The 23,429-nt window shown below is 33.8% G+C and overlaps 1 pseudogene; it reads left to right on the top strand.

Moving 5' to 3' along the window:
- Positions 1 to 22,732, top strand: part of LOC101693094 — a 91,536-nt pseudogene extending 68,804 nt beyond the window's left edge.
- The last annotated feature ends 697 nt before the right edge of the window (positions 22,733 to 23,429 follow it).

The raw sequence follows: 23,429 nt of genomic DNA, 5'->3' as shown, positions 1-23,429 counted from the left end.
TGTTTTTTCAAGCTTTAACAATGGACATGCTGTTTTCATGTAATTAATAATTATTATTATAATAAATAATAATAATAATAGAATGTATTTAATGAGGCAGAGGCAAAATACACTAATAAATATACAGTCTGACTTTTCTGACTTTAGAAGCAAAAACAGATGTAGACATCAGTGTTGACAGATGATTGAGGAAATTAATACTATACGACAATTCATTTGGTTAAGTTAAAAGGCTCCTCATGTTTTCTTTATATTTGTGTTGTATCCTCAGACAGTATTTTTATAAGCATGGCATTCAGGTGTAGGGGGATGAAAAGGAGCACATAAATAAATGAATAAATAAATCTGACTTTAAATAAAAGTCAGATCTTGTTTATAGTTATGTGGAAATCTCTATTCATATCTCATAATGAAGAACAATGATTTTATTTTTAATTGGTTTGTAATCTCCTTTCTAATTTAATTTATAATATCCTATTAAATCATAGTTACATAGTTTAAATACATTTTCAAAAAACACAGCTAGTTTAGCTACGGTGATAGATGCTTATTCTTGTAATGAGACTTGTCTCTGTGACAGATATGGGCTTTAGACTGGACCTTATGTATGCTTTAAGCAGAGATGGTATGTGTCTGTGGGATATCTCTCTTGGGCAACATGTATGTGAGTAAATTTTATCCATTTAAGGAAAATGGAGTAAATGATCGGTGACTACAAAAGTGGACTACATGTAGCAGAGGCTGTGTTGTTTCTTCATTGAACTATTGTAATTTTCCTTATGCCTCAAAACATATTTACAGTTCCTCTTCCTTTTATGCTGGGTCCAGAACCTAACTCTAACAAGTTTGAAGTGGGAGAAAGTAAAATAGCTCCTTTCAGGTCTGAATTCTAAAACCTCCTGAATGAGATCTTTCTGTTTTGTTGTCTTTCTTTGCACTCTCTCTCTCTCTCTCTCTGTATATGTATATGTACACACACACATATACATATATATAAAAAGGCTCAAGAAAAAATAATTCTGCACTGTCCAGTAGAGTAGCCACATGCCACGTGTAGCCATTGAGAAGATGAAATGTGGCTAGTGCACTGGAGAAACTTCATGTTTAGCTTAAATTAATTTATGCTTAACAACCTACATGTGGTTATAGCTAGAGCAGTGGAGAGCATAGTCCTAGAAGTCCTAGAAGGTGTCAAAATTTAGAAGAAGCCAAGATCCTAAAACCTCACATTGAATCTTTCCCATTGAAAACTATAATTAGACCGTGTTATAAGAGATACATTTAGAAATTGTTAACACAATAAGATATTTTGATTATGTCTTGTAATAATCAGAGTTAGTCATCATGGCTAATATAACAGTAATATCATATTTATATTTGTAAATCTCAACATTTAGTTCAGTGCTGTCACATTTTTGGTGAATAAATGAATTCATACTTGATTTTCCTATACTCTGTAGGTATTAAAAGAACATTTGTTGAAAAATAATATATGGCCTATAAAGCAATTCCGTTGTTATCATATATAAATAAATATGCATATATAGGTGTGTGTATATATATATATACACACACAGACTTCAGAGCATAGTCAAATAATTCCATGTGAAAATAACATGGCCTAGTTTTCCTATAATTCTGAACGTAGTGCTTTAGCAGTAAACTCAATGTTCATGTTGAAGTTAAGAGATTTTTATGACCCTTCAGTAAAGCAACTGAGTGTAAAAGAGCTTAAGTAAAATCATCTTCGGATGACCTTTCCCTTACCCTTTCAATTGTTCCTTCCACGATGTTTATCAATGACTCATTTACTTGCCTTGTGATATTTCAAGATTTAGGTGTTTTTATTAATGAAATTTTAGGACTTAAAGAGTAAGGCATGTGGCAATTTTCTGAGAAAATTTGAACCCATGAAGATGTGAGTTTGTCTCTCAATTGCACACTGGTCTTTTCCGTGAATAATATATTTAGTGAAACAAACTAAGCACAGCTAAGCAGATCCTTCTGTCTTGATACTAGGTATCCAGTGCATTTGGTTAGGTATCCAATGCATATGACTTGGGGACAGCAGAGAGGCTGATGAGTATTCCCAGGGACTTTTTCACCCTAACACTCCTATCATACTTTGCCTCTGATAATATATTCTCTTGGAGGCAATGCATTTCCATCATTTAATGATTACTCTTACTTGGTTATTAGAACTCCTGGTATACTCACTATGCCGTGACTCAGAAACACTTGCATTGTTCTGGGAAAAAAATCTATAGCACATATATAGAAGGAAGTATAGAAATACTTAGAAAGTCTTCTATAATTGCTTACTATGATTTTTTTTCTAAAGAAATTCTGCCCCTATTTGGGGTTTTTTCCTGGGACAGAACCTGAGGAAATATTTGTGAATCAAAAATACAAAAGGTGCCTAATTCATTCCTGTCAGTAGAATTTGTCTTCTATTGAATTGGTCAATGCCATACAAGTTGTTCTTTTTTCTTTAAGTCAATAACATAGTCCCATAAGGAAATTAATAATAAGGCTCTGTTTTTATATACATTTTTAAGCCTTTTAAGCTTTTCTTCTTAACCTATTTTGTTTTTGGACAAAGTTGCTTTTAATTCTGAAAACATATGAATTCAATTTCTATACAATTTTTCTCTTCTCATTTTTAAATTAGATAAATATAAAATACACATTTTATATTTACATAAAAATATAAATTTTTATCCATAGGTTGGGCAAGTGGAATAGGGTACAGAGCCAAATGATGTTCAGTAAAAAAGACAGGTATGTATAGGAACTGGGTTGTATGCAGAGAGCTGGTAGTTAGGAAGAGGAGCACACATTTCATTCTGACAGGAGGAAAAGGAGGCATGGGGGCCAAGGCAGGTAGCTGGGTAGAACTGGTGACAGTTTGTGAGAGAGACCCATAATCTGATTTCCTTGTCTGAACTGTTTTGATAGAGGTGGCAAAGCATGAAGAACAAAATAATATACAATACTTGCCCTAAAACAGCACTCAAGTATTTTAGGGAACTGAAATATATGTTGAGGTAGCAATACCAATACTTAGCGTCTTATAAGAGCCCTGAAGTGGTCATTGAGACTACTGCAGTCATCTAGATTTGACAAACTACACCTTCTCTTGCCAATGCCAAGGAGAAGGCATTCTACTTGGGTTGAGTGCATTAGTCCATGTTGAAGTACAGTTAATGTCCTTTCAATTTATTGTCAGCTCAAATTGCATATTTCTATACTTTGAATGGATCAGAGCTGAAGAATTTGCCTTCTTTCATGCCTGACTGTATTATGGTCAAGAGATTTTTCTTTGGAAAGTAAGTAAGGCTTAAGCCTGTTATCACTGAGTTTATTGAAATGAATAAGCCATTGCTTCAGGCAAAAGTCTATACAAATCAGTTTGATAAACCTAATTACCACTTTTTATAACACCTTTGGGCCACTTTGAAATAGAGTCCAAACACCATACAGTGAATGGCTGACTTTCCCCAAAAGCACTGAGACATTGATTTAATTGAACTTTTTCCAAACAAAGAGCAGTTTCAATTTTTCTCACTCTCGTAAAATATAAGGAAAAGCAGAACTCAAACATATCCTGACAGTCCTTCATTTCAACTCTTAAGGCCTCAAATTCCTCTTACGAGCATCACCAGTGTCATTAGGTAGGAGGTTTAGTAGGTTTACATTTACACTTTGTTTTTGGCTTAACTTTATTAAACTGCAAGATATGCTAGTACATAAAATGCCTGATTTGCAAGGATTTATTCCCAATGTTATCACACGAAAGCATTGCTGCATACACTACTATCTGATTTGTTTTATCAGCTGTTCCCATTCCTAACTGCGTTGTCACCACTTCCTGCCTACCCTTCATTATCTACATTAATTTCATATGAGTCTGGGTAAAACAAAACTATGTTTAGGCCACTCTTTAGACTTTTGTGTGTAATTTTGGCATACCAAAACTTCTCAGAACTGTTTTTACAGATTATCACAGTACCATTCCAATTTCCAAATGTATATCTCACTGTTGTTCAGTATTAATTAAATCTTTAGCTTAACCATTCATATACTTTTACTCAGAACCTATTGATATTTATTTTAATTTTGAAAGTAAGCATTATTAAAGTATACTATCCATTTAGAAAACCTTATAAATCATAACTATGTACCTTAATAAATTTTTATAGTATGAATATATTTGCTTAATCAGCATGTAGGTCAAGAAACTGAACATTAGGAGCACTCCAAAAGCCGTCTTCATGACCCTTTAGGAAGTTGCTTCCACCAAGGGTAACCAGGATCCAAATTGTTCAAAGCCTGTTTTGAACTTTATACTTAAATCATATTGAATAAACTTTTTTCTGTCTACTTTTCCTAAACATTATGTTAATGGGATTCATTCAAGTTGTTGTTTATATTTATACTTTTTCTGTATTCTAGCAGGTTTGAGTTCTCAGCTCTTTATTATTGTTTATGATACACAGGAAATGCTATTTCCTAGCTTCAACTTCGTTTTCTGCCAACCTCCCTCTTGGAATTCCTGAACATTTCTCAAGTCTCAGTTCAAAGGCTTCTTCTTCCACAATGCAGTCCTTGTCACTTTTTTTTCTTCCCCTCTGTTCTCAGCCAAAGAATAGTCCTTGATATTCTAAATAAACCTAAAATGTGTATGATACTTCTAATATTGTACTCTGTATATTCTGCTCAAAGAAGTCAGTTTCAGCTACTAGAAGATAGAATGCTGAACCAAGTCAGACGCAGCCTCTTGCCTTACTTTGCAGTTAATGATTGTACAGTTACTTGTACTACATCTTTTCCCACTTACTGGATTCTAGATGCAGTATTAGATAATGGCATCATTAAAAGCAATGCAAACCTTACACTACACCAAGGAAGATAGACAAATTGTAGTATTAATATTCTCCCACAGATTGTTAAATTCCATGTAAATGAATTCCATTTTAGTCAACATTTCCTCATGGACTTCCCCTAGCTATTCTTTCCCATTATTGGACAAAATACAGCCCAAATGGCCTTTGTCAACATTTTAATCATTTCATCCAGATAGGATGGGCTTTGCTTAATTTGTTTCGGATATCATGGAGAATGATGTTATATGCAAAACAAAAGACTGTAAAAGTATTTATCATTCATATAATCAGATTTTTTTGGAGAAAGCAAATGACTTGAGAGAGAAGGGAAAGTGGCTCTGGGGCTCTTTGGTAATTAGGAGGTAGGGCTGGGATGATGATCTCCACACACCTGCTGGGGCTTGCAGATCTGAACTTCCTGTCTGTATCAAAGTAGGGGGCACCCAGAGCTTCTTATCAATGTGCACTGACTGATGTGGGGAAGAAGAGGAAGTCAACAGCAGTGGTGGGGCCTAAAATCTGTGAATCAGTCAAATGTTGAAAAGGGAGTCAGATTATATTTCAGTAAACTTATTGATTTTGTACCCTAAGATTCAAATAAAAATTCAGAGTATAGTTGTTTGTAGATATGGTGGGGAGTTAATACATTTGAGCTTTTGTTTTCATGAATTAATACAAATAGGTCCCTTGCTTTTGCCTAATGACAGAGGAATGGAGTTTTTTGGTGGCTTTTGTCGTGGTCGGTTGGTTTCAGTCATTTTGCTATGTGCACCAGATTCTGATAAAAGATTGAGAAACAAATGATGGTAAAAGTTCTATGCCATCTCCTTCCCATCCCTGAATTCAGTGCTAGTTTTGTTTTTTGTTGTCATTGTTGCTGCTCTTGTTCATTTTTTGTTTTGTTTGGATTGGTAGTCATTTTTGAATCTGTGCTATCCGGTAAATGTTTAACAACCACATTTTCCTCATTAGGAACCACAAATTGAACTTGACTTGTATCACAAGCTTATTTACATGGTGCAATATTGGTATAAAAGTCTATTTCAAGCAATCAGCAAAGTCATGCCACTCTTTGAAATCTTTAGGGATTAATGTCATGGGACGTGAAGTAGCTGACAAATATTTTCTGAGATTTGAGTCTTCAGTGCCTACATGCCAGGGGCTAACTGAGAGCTGAGAGACAGCTATGGTTCTCTTTCTGAGGGCCTGAGAAAACTACCGGCAGGCAACAGCGTGCTGTGCTGTGCTGTGCTGAACAGTGTTCTTCTCACACAGAAGCCACATGGAAAGCCATCAGGAGGATAGTGAAGCAGAAAAACACTATCTGGCTTCCTCCTGCGTACCAGAGATATAACTCTGCTGATTCCCATCCTGAATACCTGGGATGGGCAAGCGGATATTTTGAGGGCCTGTGAGAGCAGATTGAGACTAAGACAATATATTTATAATATCAATTTTTAAATCCAAAGTTGTTGAGGAGATGTGTTAACAGGAAAAGCTACTGGCGTTAGCATTGATTAAAAACAACTGGGAAAAACAAAACAAAACTGGGATACAACTATGACATAGAGATAAAAATTAAACTTTAGACTGAGAATATGAATATAATTCCAATTACAATGAATAATTCATGTTATTCGATCAAGACTACTATTGACAAAGCACAGTAAGGATTATTAATCCTTTAAATGTGAAGGTTTAATCCGATATTTGATTTGAACTTGGTGACATATTTTTAATTTTCATAATTCAGGCTGTTTGTAGTGTGCCCATTTGTACATGTAATGACTTAATTGCTCATCATTTAGATAATAAAAAGAGAGTCAAAATTACCAATTGCAGTGATATTTTTCCTTTTTATACCATGAACTATGTCAGTTAACCTCTGGGCGGTAGAAAAATTAATACACAGTGGCTGAATAATTGATAGGTATTTTTTTTTTACCTGACAAGATAACTGCTGGGCGGGCCTTCCTTGCCCAGTATCTCCTCCCTCAATGAGCTGCTTTTATCCTCCTGTACCATTGTTCTTTGTTTAAGACTTTAAATCTCAGAGTTTCAATCTAGCCATTATACATTTTTTGCTGTTGAAACAGTGAGAGAAGAACTACAACAATAAGGATTTCTTCTTCTCTTTTTTCTCCTATTTTTTTTTAATTTTTTATTTTTTATAAACATATATTTTTATCCCCAGGGGTACAGATCTGTGAATTACCAGGTTTACACACTTCACAGCACTCACCAAAGCACATACCCTCCCCAATGTCCATAATCCTACCCCCTTCTCCAAAACCCCCTCCCCCCAGCAACCCTCAGTTTGTTTTGTGAGATTAAGAGTCACTTATGGTTTGTCTCCCTCCCAATCCCATCTTGTTTCATTGATTCTTCTTGTACCCACTTAAGCCCCCATGTTGCATCACCACTTCCTCCTATCAGGGAGATCATATGATAGTTGTCTTTCTCTGCTTGACTTATTTCGCTAAGCATGACACGCTCTAGTTCCATCCATGTTGTCGCAAATGGCAAGATTTCATTTCTTTTGATGGCTGCATAGTATTCCATTGTGTATATATACCACATCTTCTTGATCCCTTCATCTGTTGATGGACATCTAGGTTCTTTCCATACATAGTTTGGCTATTGTGGACATTGCTGCTATAAACATTCGGGTGCATGTGCCCTTTTGGATCACTACAGCCATACCACCCTGAACGCGCCCGATCTCGTCTGTCTCCTATTTTTTTGTTTTTCTCCGTCCCTTGTCCTTCCTTTTCTTCCCTTTCCTCTTCCCTCCATCCCTTCTTCTCTCCCTCCTTCCTTCCTTCCTTCCTTCTTCCTTTCTTTCTGTGGGAAGAGAAAACCATCAACCTAAATGGTTGCTCTCTCACTAGCCTAAATTGTAAACTCAAAAATTCTACGTTCAGTGGAAGAACGGCCTCTATAGTAGAATAACACAAGGGAGAAGGAAGTTGACATGGGATTTGGGTACATCAATCTTCAACATCTATAAATGTGGATCTTACATTAGTCTTAGTTGTATAGCCCAGCATCCAACTCCTACGTTGAGAGTACACAGACAAGGAAAAAGAAAGCAAAAAACCTGACGCTTCAAAACTCAGCTATTCAGGACATTGTTGCTGTCATCACAGAATGTTAACTGCTGTAGATCACTCTACTTTCACTTTGAGGGTTAGCCTAGAGGGTAACAACTAGTGCAGTGCTATCACTGATGCCCAAGAATCAGTGTCTCAGGACAAGAAAGATATTCCATGGTGTAATAATTGGTAAGAAGGAAAAATATCGGGTAGCCATACAAGTCTGGCAAATGCCTGCAACTAATCCTTTTGGAACTACCATGAAAGTCATGTACCTTCTCTAACCAAAAAGTGCACAGGTTCTCGTTCTCAATTTGTTTGTTGTTGTTAAATATGAAAATGCAGAGCTTGTGTTGGGATCTCAGGGCAGTAGGTGTACAAAGAACACATTGTGAAATATGTTTTTGCTTAAACATTTAGTGGGATTGGAATGAATGGTCTAAAGTCAACTCTGGCAAAAATATACTTTGCTTGATTCCTTAGAACTTGCAGTTCTAGGGAGTCTTCTTATTCTCTTTTCTCAAAAGATTTCTCAGATCAGTTCGACTCCTTTCCTGCCATTGTGTCCCTGTGGTTTACAGACAAAACTCTTCGGTGTGCTCTCTTAGTGCATTCACCCGCCCATCTAGAAAAGAGGAAGCACATCTCATGTTTTCAAAATTTACATTTTTCCCATAGTAGTAAGATTTAGCATAATGTCATTCATCTTTCCTTCTCTGTGCTGTAGTAGTTTTATATAGTCAGGTGGCATTTTCCCTGGATGTCTGATTTTCTCTTAATGATGTGCATTTCTTTTGCATTTTGGATACTATTCTTTCAGAGCTATGCTTTTGAAATCTTTTCTCTGAAATACTGCTCTATCCTTCCATTATCAACAGAAATTACCAATTTCCAAAATTGTTAATTTTTACTTTCTTGATTTATTCATTTTGTATGCTTTTGTGAAGGTTCTTTTCTTTAAAAATTGAGGTCATGAACATGTTCTACAATTTCTTCCCTTTAGTTTTGAAGTTTAAGTTTATCTAGAATTGAATTTTGTGTGTAAAGTAAGGAAATAAGTTTACTTTCATATAATAATAAAGTTCCCATCCTTTTTTTTTTTTTTTTAAGATTTTATTTATTTACTTGACAGAGAGAGATCACAAGTAGTCAGAGAGGCAGGCAGAGAGAGAGGAGGAAGCAGGACCCCTGCCGAGCAGAGAGCCCAATGCGGGACTCGATCCCAGGACCCTGAGATCATGACCTGAGCTGAAGGCAGTGGCTTAACCCACTGAGCCACCCAGGGACCCTAAAGTTCGCATCCTTATGGGAACAATTTAAATAATTGTTCCAAAACAATTATTTTAAAGACTTATGATATTATCATTGTAATATAGCAGTGTTTACTGTATCTGTTCACCTCTTTCAGGAGTTTCTATAATGCTCTATATTTTAATTGGTTAATTAATCTACAAGACAGCACCACAGTGTCAAGTACCTGAGTTTCGTATCAAATACTGACATCCGGTAAGCCTAGACATCCAAACATACTTTTTTTCAGACTACTTTTAGAAATTGACTTCCTCATTTAAATTTTATACTTATTTTCTGAAAAATCTTGCAAAGGTATTTGTAATGGGTCTATAGAATTATTTTGGGGAAATTAATATATTTACAATATTGAGTTGTCCCTGGCAAAACGTTTGGCTAACTTTTATTGAACGTACTGTGGAAGGCAGAGTATATACCTTCCACACTGTAATGTTAGTCAGAATGTTATGCTATATTAAGAAAATTTCTATGTTATTGCTATTTCTTTCTTCTTTAAACAAAACATTGCAAGAAAAATATAAACAGGCTAGACACATGATGACTGTAAGTTATAATGGATGAAGAAAAGGTTCTCCTAGAATTGCTTATGGATTTACAATTTGATGAAGAACTTGGAGTTTTGGAGCCTTTGGCTTCAAATTACAAGGCATAAAAGTTAGAAGCTGTGACCCTGAAGTATGGTCTTCTGAAAAGATAAATATTTGTCTCAAACTCCTCGTAGGACACATCTTCTTTTATGAGTTTCTACCCTGTGATGGAGGCCAGCATAGAATGAGTCAGCATATAAAAGGGCACAAGGTCCCAACCAAGCTGCTTGTTTCATAAAGCAAAACAAGTTGACAGATGAGCAGAACGCAGAGACTGCTTAATATAATATAAAGCCCTCAGGCTTAACAACAGGATCTGTAGTTGTAGACAAGATCTGTAGTTGCATGTACATAGAAATGACCAGAAACAAATGGACTTTTTTTGAGGAGTTGTCTCACTAAGCATTGTATTGTCAAAACACAAAAAGTAAAGCATGGCCTGTAAAACTTAAAATTGTTCAACCCTTAGAGCACAAGTAAGAAGTAGGCCAAAAATGTTGTGCATCACCCAAATGACAGCTGATCTGAAGATTCGCATCTTTCAGCAACTCTGGAAAAGCCTTAGGTATTATCTCTAAAATACTACTTCTTTTCCAACTTTATTTCCTCTTTTATAGACTGTGATTAGCTAATTTTGTATCTTCTCATTCTATTTTTCATGCCCTATAATATCTGTTAGTTCTTTCTATATTTATATCTCTCTGTGCTTCACTTTAGTTAGTCACATCAAAAATTACAGCAATTTAGTGTGTGTCTAATCTGCTAGGGGTTTTTGTTTTTAGAACTTAGAAACAATTTTTTTTTTCATGTGTGAATGTGATTGTGTAAAATACAACTATAAAGTTTCCAAATTTCATAAGCTTGGGTGCCTGGGTGGCTCAGTGGGTTAAAGCCGCTGCCTTCGGCTCAGGTCATGGTCTCAGGGTCCTAGGATCGAGTCCCACATCGGGCTCTCTGCTCAGCAGGGAGCCTGCTTCTCTCTCTCTCTCTCTCTCTCTCTCTCTCTGCCTGCCTCTCCATCTACTTGTGATCTCTCTCTGTCAAATAAATAAATAAAATCTTTAAAAAAAAAAAAAAAGGAGTGCAGGAAGCAACTTTATAAAATAAAATTTAATAGGCTCTTTTCTAATCTTTTGTTCCTGGCTCATTTTTTGTGATTCCTTTTTTATTTCATATGTATTTCCTACATAATAATCTTATATTTCAAATCTAATGATTTCAGTATTTTAAATACTTGGGGACTGTACCTAAGGTTTGCTTTTTTTTTTAACCTTAATTTTCAGAAAACAGTAATAAAATGGTTATTTGCTTTCAAGGTTATCCTTCCTTTTGTTTTTGCTTATTGCCTTAGTGTCCCTGTTCTTATTTTGGTGTACTGCTTTTCATTCTATTTTTTTAGTCAAATTTGCTTTTATTTTTATTTTGTAGCTCAGCTAAAAAGTTTCTAATATATTAAGCTCTGCCTGCTGCAATTTGTATAGATTATACTTTCATTTAGAGAGATGACTGTTCAGAGTACCCAGTTCACATTATTGCCACCAACAGTGAATTATTTTCAGCCTAATCATATTATAAAACACATAAATTCATTTCATCTAAATTTTTACATATGATTAGCTTTAAAATTCAGTAAGCACACGTAGAAGGAATGTCTACTGCAAGCCATGAACTTTGTTCAATACTATCTCAGTATTTTAAGTGATTAAAGCTCTCATGGGGTGACAGATATGAAATCAATCAATTAATAAAGTATAATAGGAAATAACTAGATAAATACCACGCAGTGTTAAGATGGTGATGACCATAATATTGTCTGTTGTCGCAACCATAAACTCTGACTGATATGTGAGGTTTAAAGAAGGCAGTGTGGGAATACAGAGAAATGAGAATTTATATGTGCCTGTAGGGGTCAAGAAAGGCTTCACAGGAACAATGCAGACTGAAGAAAAATTGAGAAAATGAATATAACTTAAAGGCATGTAGGGTCAAGTGGGCAGAATAGTTTTCAGAGGAGAAAAAAAATCATATATTGAAACACTTCTACTTTATTATGTCATCATTGGGGATTTGGTAAAGAATTTCAGTTTCCAGTAAATGCTAATAGTGCTATTTAATAATGGGAAGTAAAAGGAGAGTTAATAAGATCAATAAAGAGTGATTTGAGATAACCTCAAAAGTAGATGATTAACTTGTAAGTAGCGGAATCGGGATGACGATGAGGGAACAGAGTATTAATAATAGATTAAATATTGAAAATGGATGGCATCTAGGATGGTTTCTGGTTTGTAATTTGGGCAAATGATTAAGGAGAATGTCATTAATCAATATTAGAAATACAGGAGAATAAGAAGGAGACTCTTGAAGATGTTTAATTTTGGATTAACTTGAAAATGATCATGAACATTTAGGAAATGATGTTTAATGTTAAGTATATAAAAATAAAATTTAGCATGAAGTGAGATAAAATGAGATGTGAATTACTGACTTCCAGTTTTTGCATGGTTTTTCTTTGGAGAGTGTATAAAATATAAAGAAGAAGTTAGACGGAGTCTTGAGCAAGCCAGTACTTACAGAATAGACAGACAGTAGAATAGTAGCCTACAGAAGTAAATTGCAATATCTTTTGTTTTCCTATTCTTAGTCCATTCTTTATTTTGTATTTGTATAATTTGAAAATGACTGGACTAATTTTAGATACATGTTTGTAGCCAAAATATAAATCTTCTCTCAAGTTGACAAATTGTTTACTTACTTCTATAGAATAGGTATGTTGATGATGTTTTATCATGCTATTTTAAGAAATTGTTCTATTGTGATGAAAAATTAACCTAATAAGTAAACTTCTTAACATTAAAACAAAACTTATACTATGGCTCTGGATTTTGAAATGATGAGAATTTCTTAATGTTCTCAGTTCTGTTTGTCATCCTGCTTATTATTATTATTCCTCCCATCATCTATCATAAGGGTACTCATATTGTAATGTTTTATATTGGTGAATACTATTATGTTCCAATGCTTGTGTTTGATAAAAATCTGTTGTATTTCCTTTTTCTCTTCTTTTTAGAACTGCTTTAAACATAGTAATTTTCTTTGTTCCCCAATTCTAAAACCACATAATTTGCTGTCTCTTAGCAACAGAGTAGAGAGGCTACCCGATGCATTTATTTATGTGCTTGATTTCTGAAGAGAAGTACACATACTATATATCATTCAAGGAGTGCCTGAAAGCACTTTCCCTAGTCAACAAGACTGTTTTCATTGGCTAACTAAAAAGGTGTAATGCATTTTGCTTGGCTTATTTTTTAAGAGATTCCAAAATATTTAATCATACTTGTTATAAAAAATAGGTTGAGGGTTGAAACCACTCTCCCCCACCAAAATTTTAAAGTGAATTCAGAGTAATAGAGAAGAACGGCTAAGTAAGACTTATTTTAACTGGAGTGCTGACTGAATGCCAAATTTAAGACAAATGTGAATAAAGTTCCTTTTAAAAGGAACAGTCTGTAATCAATAAGTTCACCTCTAAGAATCTATGAGAATACTTGCAAATCCAATGACTCTCCTGATCCATTTTGGGCAACCTAATTCACTTTAAGTTGAAAATTTACTAATTAAAATACCCAAAGATATAACTATAAACTGTGACCCTGACTTAGCAATCACTGCTCTTTTCTCTCCAATATCAGGACTGCTTTAATTTTTGGAAGATGTAATGGGAACAGAGCTGGGGCTGTGAGTTTGCTGGTATTTTAGCTTCCTGTAGTCACCCTCAAAAATTGCTCCAAGTTTAATGGCTTAAAACTACACAAATATTCCTATATAGTCTTGAGGAATGAGCCAAAATCAAAAAGATCTGTCGAGCTGTTTCCTCCAGAAGGTTCTGAGGGGAGCATCTATTGCCTTGCAGTTTCCTGCTTTTACTGACTGCCTGGACTCCTTGGCTTGAGCCCTTTCCTCTGCCTTCAAGTTGTATCTCTCCAGTCTCTGCACCTGTCACTGGAGAGCTCTCTTCTCTGATTCTGACTCTTCATGGGTCCCTCTGATAAGGTCCCTCACAATTACGTTGGGACCTATCCGGATAATCCCCGATGGTCTTCTCTTCTCAAGATCTTTAATTTAGTCACATCTGCAAAATCTCTTTTGCTGTAAAAGATAACATTCACAGGTTCCAAGGATTAAGACATAGACATATTTGGAGGACCCGTATTCAGGTTACTGCAAGTGATTTGTTCTCTTTTTGCCTGCTTTGAACTTCTCTCCTCTCCTCAAGGAACTTTTCCTCACAAAATCCTCCTTTTTATTGTATGTTCCTTTTTATATGTTTGATGTCATGGAGGGGTCATAGACTTGTGAAACTAGCCCTTCTAATCTTTGAAAAAAACTGCATATGGTTATTTAACACTACATTTTGAATTTTCACATGTTTTATTTTGGGGTCTAATTGCCATTTGAATTTTAACATTTGTTACATGTGAAAACCTGGGGAAAGAACATTTCAGATACAGAGAAGAGCATGTTCAAAAACTCTGTGGCATGTGTAAGCTTGACAATGTTCAGGGAGAGAAAGGAATTTGAGAGGGCTAGAATTAGCATTGCTAGATAAAATAGAGGATACTCAGTTAAAATTGAATTTTAAATAAAAAGATACATACCTTTTTCCTTTTTTTATTTCCTAGTACTATATCCCAACTATTACCTGGCACATACTTTAAAAAGAGGTTTTTTTTGTTTTGTTTTGTTTTTTGTTTGTTTGTTTTTTGTTTGTTTGTTTTAAATCTGAAATTTAAATTTAACTGCATGTTTTCTCTTTTTCTTCATTTTTTGGTTAAGTCTGGCAACCCAGGACAAGATCATGGTGAATAAGGGTATGTGTAGTTGATGAAATTAGAAAAATAAGAGTTCTATTATTCAGGGACCACAAGGCCAATGTAAAATGTTTGCAAATTTTTGCAGTTCAAAGCCATTGGAATGTTTTAAGCCTTCAAATGATAGATCTAATCTTACTTATATTCCTGGATGATTACACTGGTGTCATTGTGGAAGAAAGGTCATGAAAATCAATGCTTGAAATTGAGGAGACAGTATGAGTAGCTCTTTGATCAGTCTTGGTGAGAGATTATGGTGACTTGAATTTGTAATTCAAGAGGTAATGAAAGTTGAGCAAAGTGTCATTCACTTGGGATACACGTGTTCCAACTCAGTGAGGGGCATAGTGAACGTGGTTGGGAAGAGAACAGATTAATGTAGATTCAAACAGGATGTACCCAAGATTGGGAAAAAACTTCTCAAACATCCAACCTGACTGAGTATGTTAAGTGGTGGACAGGAACTTTTATAAAAACTAACTCTGGGGAAGTGATTAAATTTCTCTCTAATAAGGAATAACAATATGAAATAAATAAAATTTCCATATCTCTATCATTTCATGATATAGGGAGGAATTTCAAGAGTGTTAGCATGTTTTAAGAAGATTCTATTTTTTCACCTATTATAAAGGTGCCTGGGTATATATTGTATTTTACAACTATAAGAAATCAACTATTAAAACTTTAGCACCGTTTTTGAAGAGAAATTCAGTTTCCTACTTTTTATTATATTTTCTATCATTAAATAGGTTTTATCAGCAAATGTATCAGCCACAGTATTCTCGTTATTTTTTCCTCATAAATTAGTTGAACATAAAGCTCTAAGTATGAATTTCACAAAACATTATGTTGAGTAAATAATTACACTTTATAAATAGAATAATGTAGTTTTTGCTATGATAAGTAATTGAAAAAAATCATTAGTAAAATAAACTATGCACACAAGATAGTTTCATTGCCACTTTATAAAAGATTATGAATTATTTTAAAAAATTATGTATATTATTCCCTATATAATCATGTCATTTTAAAAAAGAGGTACAAAAATCAGGTAACAAGATAATTTTACATATACCACAAAACAAATGAAGAATTTAAAAAGCCCTAATGCTTACAATATTTGTCTTTTCCCTCAAAATTTTAACTCAAAATTGTGCATTTGCTTTAATTTCAAGGAACAAAAGTTACCTGGAACTAGTAAATATGTTTAATATGTTGTTTTTTATTACTAACGTATTACAGAAACATATATATCAAATATATGCCATTATCTCATTAGTGGTGATTCTCCAGTAGGAGTTACCTATTTAACATGAATATATTTAAAGTTCATGATTGTTTTCCAGATGAATTGTGCCTTTTAAACTGATACTAGCGATGTGTCACTGTTTCTGTTATATAGCATTAATGCTACTTCATCAGTTAATAAGATTATTAAAATCTGATGTCTGAAATTTAGAAAAAAAATGTAGGACCCTTATTTATTTATTTATTTATTTATTTATTTATTTATTTTTATTTTTATATGTTATGTAACCTAAAATTTTTCTGTGATTTATCTAATCATTCAGCTAAAGAAGGTTTGTGCTGTCCACACATTAAATTTCCTTTAGGTCTTCATAAACTTTAGCTATGTTTCCATGACCAAAATAAAGGCTTTCTTTCCTCTCTGATCCTGTTTTGACATCTCTCAGTTACACCAAATGTCTAAATTAATTTTGCTTGAACCTATGGTCTATAAAGTGATTGACCCATATTCTGAGAACCTACTTTATGTCCTCTCAGACTGTATCTCTCACAACAGGGTAGCTATAATATCCATATTTTACAAATGACAAAACTGGAATTTAGGATGATTAAGAAATTCAGCTAGTAAATTATAGTACTAGAATCTCCACCCAGATCTTTTTACCATACAAATTTGACTACCGCTCACTAGATCCTGTGGATTTCATTATATCAAGTCCATTTAGTGTAAAAAGAGCCATCAAACTTATAACTATTAGATATAGAAGAAATTGCTGTCCGTGCTTACCAAACCTTAAGATTTTCAAAACTTCCTAATAATGAGATTTAAAAATGCTCCTTCAGCCTCCTCAGATTTATTGATCTTTTTCATAAATTATATTATTATAAAAGAATTTCTCTGTGTTAAAGATTCAACTGACATTACAGAGGGTTGGTGAGGAAGTGAATTTAGCCTTCTGAGATTTGTTAATGACTTATCAACCAATAATTCCCCATGTCCAGCAATACTATCAATAAGCAGGATGATTTATTAGGAACTAAGAATTCAACAGAAAACAAAAATCAATGCTCTGTCTCTTTTTGGAATCAACATTTATTTTATGTTATTGGTTAAAATAAAGTACTAAGACATACCAATCGATTTGGATACATATTACTTAAGTCTACTCTAGGTAATTAATATCATTGATTTCTTGAGCATAAAATATATCAGTCAAATAAAAGTGCTTTTCTTAGTAAATATCAAAAGTGCAGATAAAAAATAAGGAGACTTTAAAAGTCTACTGTTAACAGATAAGGCATATAGAGTTAATGGACTGTGGTCCCTACAATCCATCAATTGTCACATAGCTGCTATCTAGTGATAAAATCAATGCAAGTGCTTTCAAATACACAGCACTGCTTCATTGAGAACTCTAACCTCAATATGTCATCACACAGGTATTTAAACATCAGGAAAGATGTAGAAAAGCTTCAAATGGTTTTGAACTTGAAAAGCCTGACAAAAGATTTATATATTTTACAGATTTGTTTTCTTCTAGCTCAGTACACAATTTCAGAATATATCAATCCATCAACCATTTTTCAAATGGTTGTAAATAAGTTGTAGCCAGGATTTTACTACATCTTACACTGACTAGTTAAATGTATTCCCTGACTTAAAAGAAGATAGAGAAAATGTATAACTCCCAGAGTACATAGATAAGCTTCCTATCCAGTATCTATTGTTAAGATATATGATTTTGAGTTTTAAAATTAAAGTCATCTTAAAACATTTCCCTTTAAATAATGTGATTTTCTGCATCAACACTCCCCAAAAGCCGTGATCTAAAAGTTATAAATGGGCTTAGAATGAATTTAAATTGAAATCCGATTTATATAGTGTGGAGAAATTTTAGTTCTAAAATAATCTATTTTTGTTTGGTGTGTTAGGGATAAAGATTGTTGTATAAACCTCACACATGATTTTTAGTATAGCAAATGTAACTGCCATGTGGAAAAATTGTTGCTCCTCTAATCATTACATTGGAGGGATATTGACTTATTTCCATGCCCCTGGGGTTAAGATATTATTTCATCAAGATTCATGCTAGAACTAGAGAATTCTTTTGCAGTTAATTAAAAGTTGATTCAAAATCAAAACAATGTAGATGCACAAATACATAAGAGTAACACAACCCATGATTAAGAAAACAGCATCAGCTATTTTTCAAAACCTTGTAATTTTCTTTCACATGTTATCATTTCATGTCAATAGTATTAATACATGCACTATTGGTGAATTTGGGAACATTAAAGAAAACTATACTTGGCAAATTCAGTTTCTCTATTTAGATGACTTAATCTATTGAATACATTTAATTCTTATGGTTTAATAACGTGAATGAACATGTGGTATACTTTCTCTTTCATAGGGAAAACAGAGGACTGACTAGAAGATTGATTGGGCCAGCGGAGCACAAATAGATATTAAGCAAAAGGATTATACAGAGAGCAATCTTGATTCTCAGTGCTGTTTTTAGTCTTACTCTTTTTTAAAGATTATTTATTTATTTTTAGAGAGAGACAGAGGGAGAACACAGATGGGGGGAGGGACAGGGGGAGAAACCTCAAATTGACTCTGCGCTGAGCATGGAGCATGATCTCAGAACCGTGAGATCAAGACCTACGTAGATATCAAGCATCAGTCATTTAACTGACTGAGCCACCCAGGCACCCCACTGCTTTTATTCTTTTAACTGCATTGTCTACCAAGAAAATACTGACTGGAAATTTCTGATTGACTTCTTTTCAGAAGACATTTTTTGTCTATATATATAATAAACAATACAGTTAAAATCATCTATACTTGGAAGCATATCACTTCATACATGTACATAAGTTCCTGCAAGATAATGTAATTGGTCAGATGATTGGACAGCATGCTCATTTTAGACTATTAGAATTTGTAGAAATATTCAGAAATTAGAATCAGGATTAAAATAAGAAAAATTTTAAAAATTGGTAATATGTGGGGCACCTGGGTGGCTCAGTGGGTTAAGCCACTGTCTTTGGCTCAGGTCATGATCTCAGGGTCCTGAGATCAAGTCCCACGTCGGGCTCTCTCCTTGGCGGGGAGCCTGCTTCCCTCTCTCTCTCTCTACCTGCCTCTCTGCCTGCTTGTGATCTCTGTTAAATAAATAAATAAAATCTTTAAAAAAAAATAAAAAAAATAAAAATTGGTAATATGTATTAGTTTTGTAGATATATTCAAAAGCTTTATGTTTAGAACATTTTTATTATAAAGAAAAGAGATGTAAGACTTTTGCTTTTTGTTTTGTTTTGTTTTTAATTTATTTACTTTTTAAGTTTATTTTTTGTGTATGGTGTGAGAAAATGATTCAGTTTCATTCTTGGGAATATTGCTGTCTAGTTTCCCCAACATCATTGGTTGAAGAAACTTTTTTTTTTTTCAGACCAAGAGAAAACCCAGAAATGAGGTGGAGTCTTTTTGTCTTTTCTACATAGAGTATCATGTTATCTGTGAATAGTGAAAGTCTGGCTTCTTTCTTGCTGATTTGGATGCCTTTTATTACTTTTTGTTGTCTGATTGCTGAGTATAGGACTTCCACTACTATGTAAAATAATAATGGTGAGAGTGGATATCCCTGCCTTGTTCCTGATGGTAGAGGAAAAGCTCTCAATTTTTCCCCATTGAGATGAGATTAACTGTAGGTTTCTTGTATATGGACTTTATTATGTTGAGGTATGTTCCCTCTAAACAAACAAGATCTAAAGCCAGTAGAAGAAAGGAAATAATAAAGATTCAAGCAGAAACGCATGATTTGATATAGATACTGGAAAACAAACAAGCAAAACCAGTGGAACAAATCAATGGAACCAAGAACACTGGTACTTTGAAAAAACTAATAAAATTGATAAACCTCGAGCCAGACTTACAAAAAGAAAAGAAAAAGAACATGAATAAGTAAAATCACAAATGAGAGAGGAAAAATAAGAACAGTTATAAGAGAATACTATGAAAAAAAGACATGCCAACAGAAAGGACAACCTAGTAGAAATTAATAAATTCCTAAAAGCATATAAACTGCCAAAGCTGACAAGGGAAGAAATAGAAAACTTGAACAGACCAATAACCAGCTAAGAAATTGAATCCATAACCAGAAATCTCCCAGTAAACAAATCCAGGGCCAGATGGTGTCACAGGTGCTTTCTATCAAATTTTAAAGAAAAGTTAATACCGATTCTTCTCAAATTATTCCAAGAAATAGAAAATGAAGGAAAACTTCCAAATTCATTCTATGAGGCCAGCATTACCCTGATACCAAAACCAAATAAAAATTCCACTAAAAAAGAGAAGTACAGGCTGATATTCCTGATGAACATGGATATAGAAATTCTCAATAAAATAATAGCAAACTGAATCCAACAATATATTAAAGGAATCATTCACCATGATCAAGTGGGATTTATTCCTGAGTTGCAAAGGTGATTCAATATTCATAAATCAATCAATATTATATACCACATTAATAAAAGAAAGGATAAGAGCCATATAATCATTTCAATAGATGCAGAAAATCATTTGACAAAGTGTAACATCTATGCATTATAAAAACCCTCAACAAAGTAAGACTGTCTTGAATTAAAAGGAAAATAACTGTTAAAAGGAAAATAACTTGGAATATGTGAATCCTACTTTTTAAAAAAAATACTAATTATATTAAGATTACCTTCTCTGTAGTACTGGTATAATTACACTAACAAAGAAGAAGTTGGAGAAAATATAACAACATCAAAAAAGACTGAAAATCTTTTAGATGACACCTAATATATAATATAATTTCATACACATAGGAAATAAAACCATGGAAATAAAAAATATATTATAAGGTTTCAGTATTTAGAAAATCTATAATAATTTTTATCTTCATATTATTTGTCTTTGTTTTTGTTTTATTTCTTTTCAGTGTTCCAGCATTCATTTTTGATGCACCACAGCCAGTGCTCCATGCAATATGGGCCCTCCATAATACCCACCACCAGGCTCACCCAACCCCCCACTCCACTCCCCTCCAAAACCCTCAGTTTGTTTCTCAGAGTCCACAGTCTCTCATGGTTTGTCTTCCCCACTGATTTCCCCCAACTCACTTCTCCACTCCATCTCCCAATGTCCTCTGTGTTATTCCTTATGCTCCACAAGTAAGTGAAACCATATGATAATTGACTCTCTCTGCTTGACATATTTCATTCATCATAATCTCTTCCAGTCCCATCCATGTTATACAGAAGTTTGGTATTTATCCTTTCTGATGGAAGCATAATGTTCCATTGTATATATGGACCATATCTTCTTTATTCATTCGTCTGTGGAAGGATATCTTGGTTCTTTCCACAGTTTGGTGACTGTGACCATGCTGCTATGAACGTTGGGGTAGAGATGGCCCTTCTTTAGACAACATAATCATTTGTCTTTAAAAAGTATATCGTTTCTCAAAAATTTAATTTATATCAGAAAATGTTTGACACATTTTATAAGTACTTGAAAATGTTATCAAAGCATGACTTTAATTGTTACCGTCATTCTTTTTCCAATAAAAATACAATGGCAATTTTTAGTGTTCTTCCTATTTTAAAAGTTTAAATGAAATGGTATCATATAAGTTTGGAATAAAATCTGCAACACACCCAAATTAGGTAAAATAAAAAAAAAAATCTTGGGATGAGTTGCCTTGAAATTATTTAATTTCAGATTCAAATTCTTCTGTAATTTTCTGACAATAATTATCATATAAATGTGAGTGATATACTTAGAACGTGGAAATCTTACGCTAAGTCTTTAAACATTGGCCCCAAAGTAATCCATATCACATTCCGCTAACAGTTCATTAGCCATACAAATCATAGTTAATATTTGACTTCTAGTTTCCAGTCCAAAGGGTTTGGAAGTTGTCCCTCTCATTCTCATGAAAAGAAAAAAGCCAAAGAACCATTCATCACTACCTCTCTTGGATCCAGGAGAGAATTACAGTCAAGGGAAATCAGTGCGCTGAGAAAGTGGAAAGAAGGCAGATGCAGAGCCTATAGTTTATTGGGAGCAGAATCAGACACTGGAGCCAGCATCAGTAATAATAGTAGAAAAAAATGTCACAAGTAGCCCAGGAACTCTCAGGAGAGGCCATACATCAATTCCATAGAGCCATTACTACAGGACTGAAGGAATATGTGGAGGCTGTCTCTTTTCAACACTTCATCAAAACATGATCACTTATCAGTATGGATGAAATTAAATAATTGATATTTACAACAGGAGAATATAAAAAGAAAATAAGACACACGTACCCCCCCCCACACACACACACACACACTTCTGATACACAGAAGAAGCAGTTTGGAACTTGGAGACTGAAAATCACACTTTTTGATTACCTTTTGGGAATGGCTATTTTAACTGGAGAGTTGATGTGGATGTATATAAACAGTGTGGGGGATGGGGACATTGGCACCCCCTTTCAAGTGAGCCAGTTTTTATGTCAGGTTTATGATGAGTTTTCATTCACTGGCAGTACTGGACCTTATGAGATTTCTAAGGAATTTTATTCCTTAAAACAAAGTTTGGCCAAAGTGGAGAATGCTTGTTATGCTTTAAAGTCAGAGGTTCAGAACTTCCAAAACATAAGCTGGCAGATGTCTTTTCAGTTAAAACCGAAATGATTGACCAAGAAGACATTTCTTAGAATACCATACTCAGCTGTTATACTCTTGAGAGACCAGTTTGTAAGACTGTTCTTTAGTATTTCATTGGACTTTATTGTGGCTTTTACATAGAAATGTTTTCAGTTGTACTTGTTTTAAGATGTACATAAGCTGTGCTTAAAAATTATTGAAACAAATTATTTCTTGTATCTTACTCATCAAAGTTTACATAAAAATGTTTACATATATGCCTGTTTGAATTTTTGCTGGCTTAAACTTCTATCACTTATCTTTGAAATGTGAACATTCTTTAAATTGTACCTTCTGTCATATCTATTTTAATTTACATTGTGTGAATTTTGCAGTGGTAATATTTAATGGAAGCCATTTATAATTTAAATTGGTGATTTTCTTATATATAGAAAATATATCTTAGTTATATAACTGGACTTGAATTTCATGTTTAAATTTCTTCATGGTATTTTTCCAAATAGGTTTATTCCTTAGAACAAGAATTAAAAATTATTAAGTTATCAGTATTATGAGGTATATAGTGAGAATTCATTTTACATTCTGGTCATTGTTTAGACCACTTTGAATCCATTTGAAATTGCCTTCCAGGAAAATTTTTGGATATCCAGATTTTAGTTTTTATCCTTTATCACAGAAAGTCTGACAGTCAATTGGAGCTAACATTATAATATTTTCACTGGTGTTTGAGTTCAATTGTACATATAT

The sequence above is a fragment of the Mustela putorius genome, unplaced genomic scaffold (genome assembly GCF_011764305.1).
Source record: "Mustela putorius furo isolate JIRA1106 unplaced genomic scaffold, ASM1176430v1.1 tig00000508_pilon_pilon_pilon, whole genome shotgun sequence".
NCBI classification, from domain to species: Eukaryota; Metazoa; Chordata; class Mammalia; order Carnivora; family Mustelidae; genus Mustela; species Mustela putorius.
This window is presented reverse-complemented; position numbering and strand designations above follow the sequence as displayed.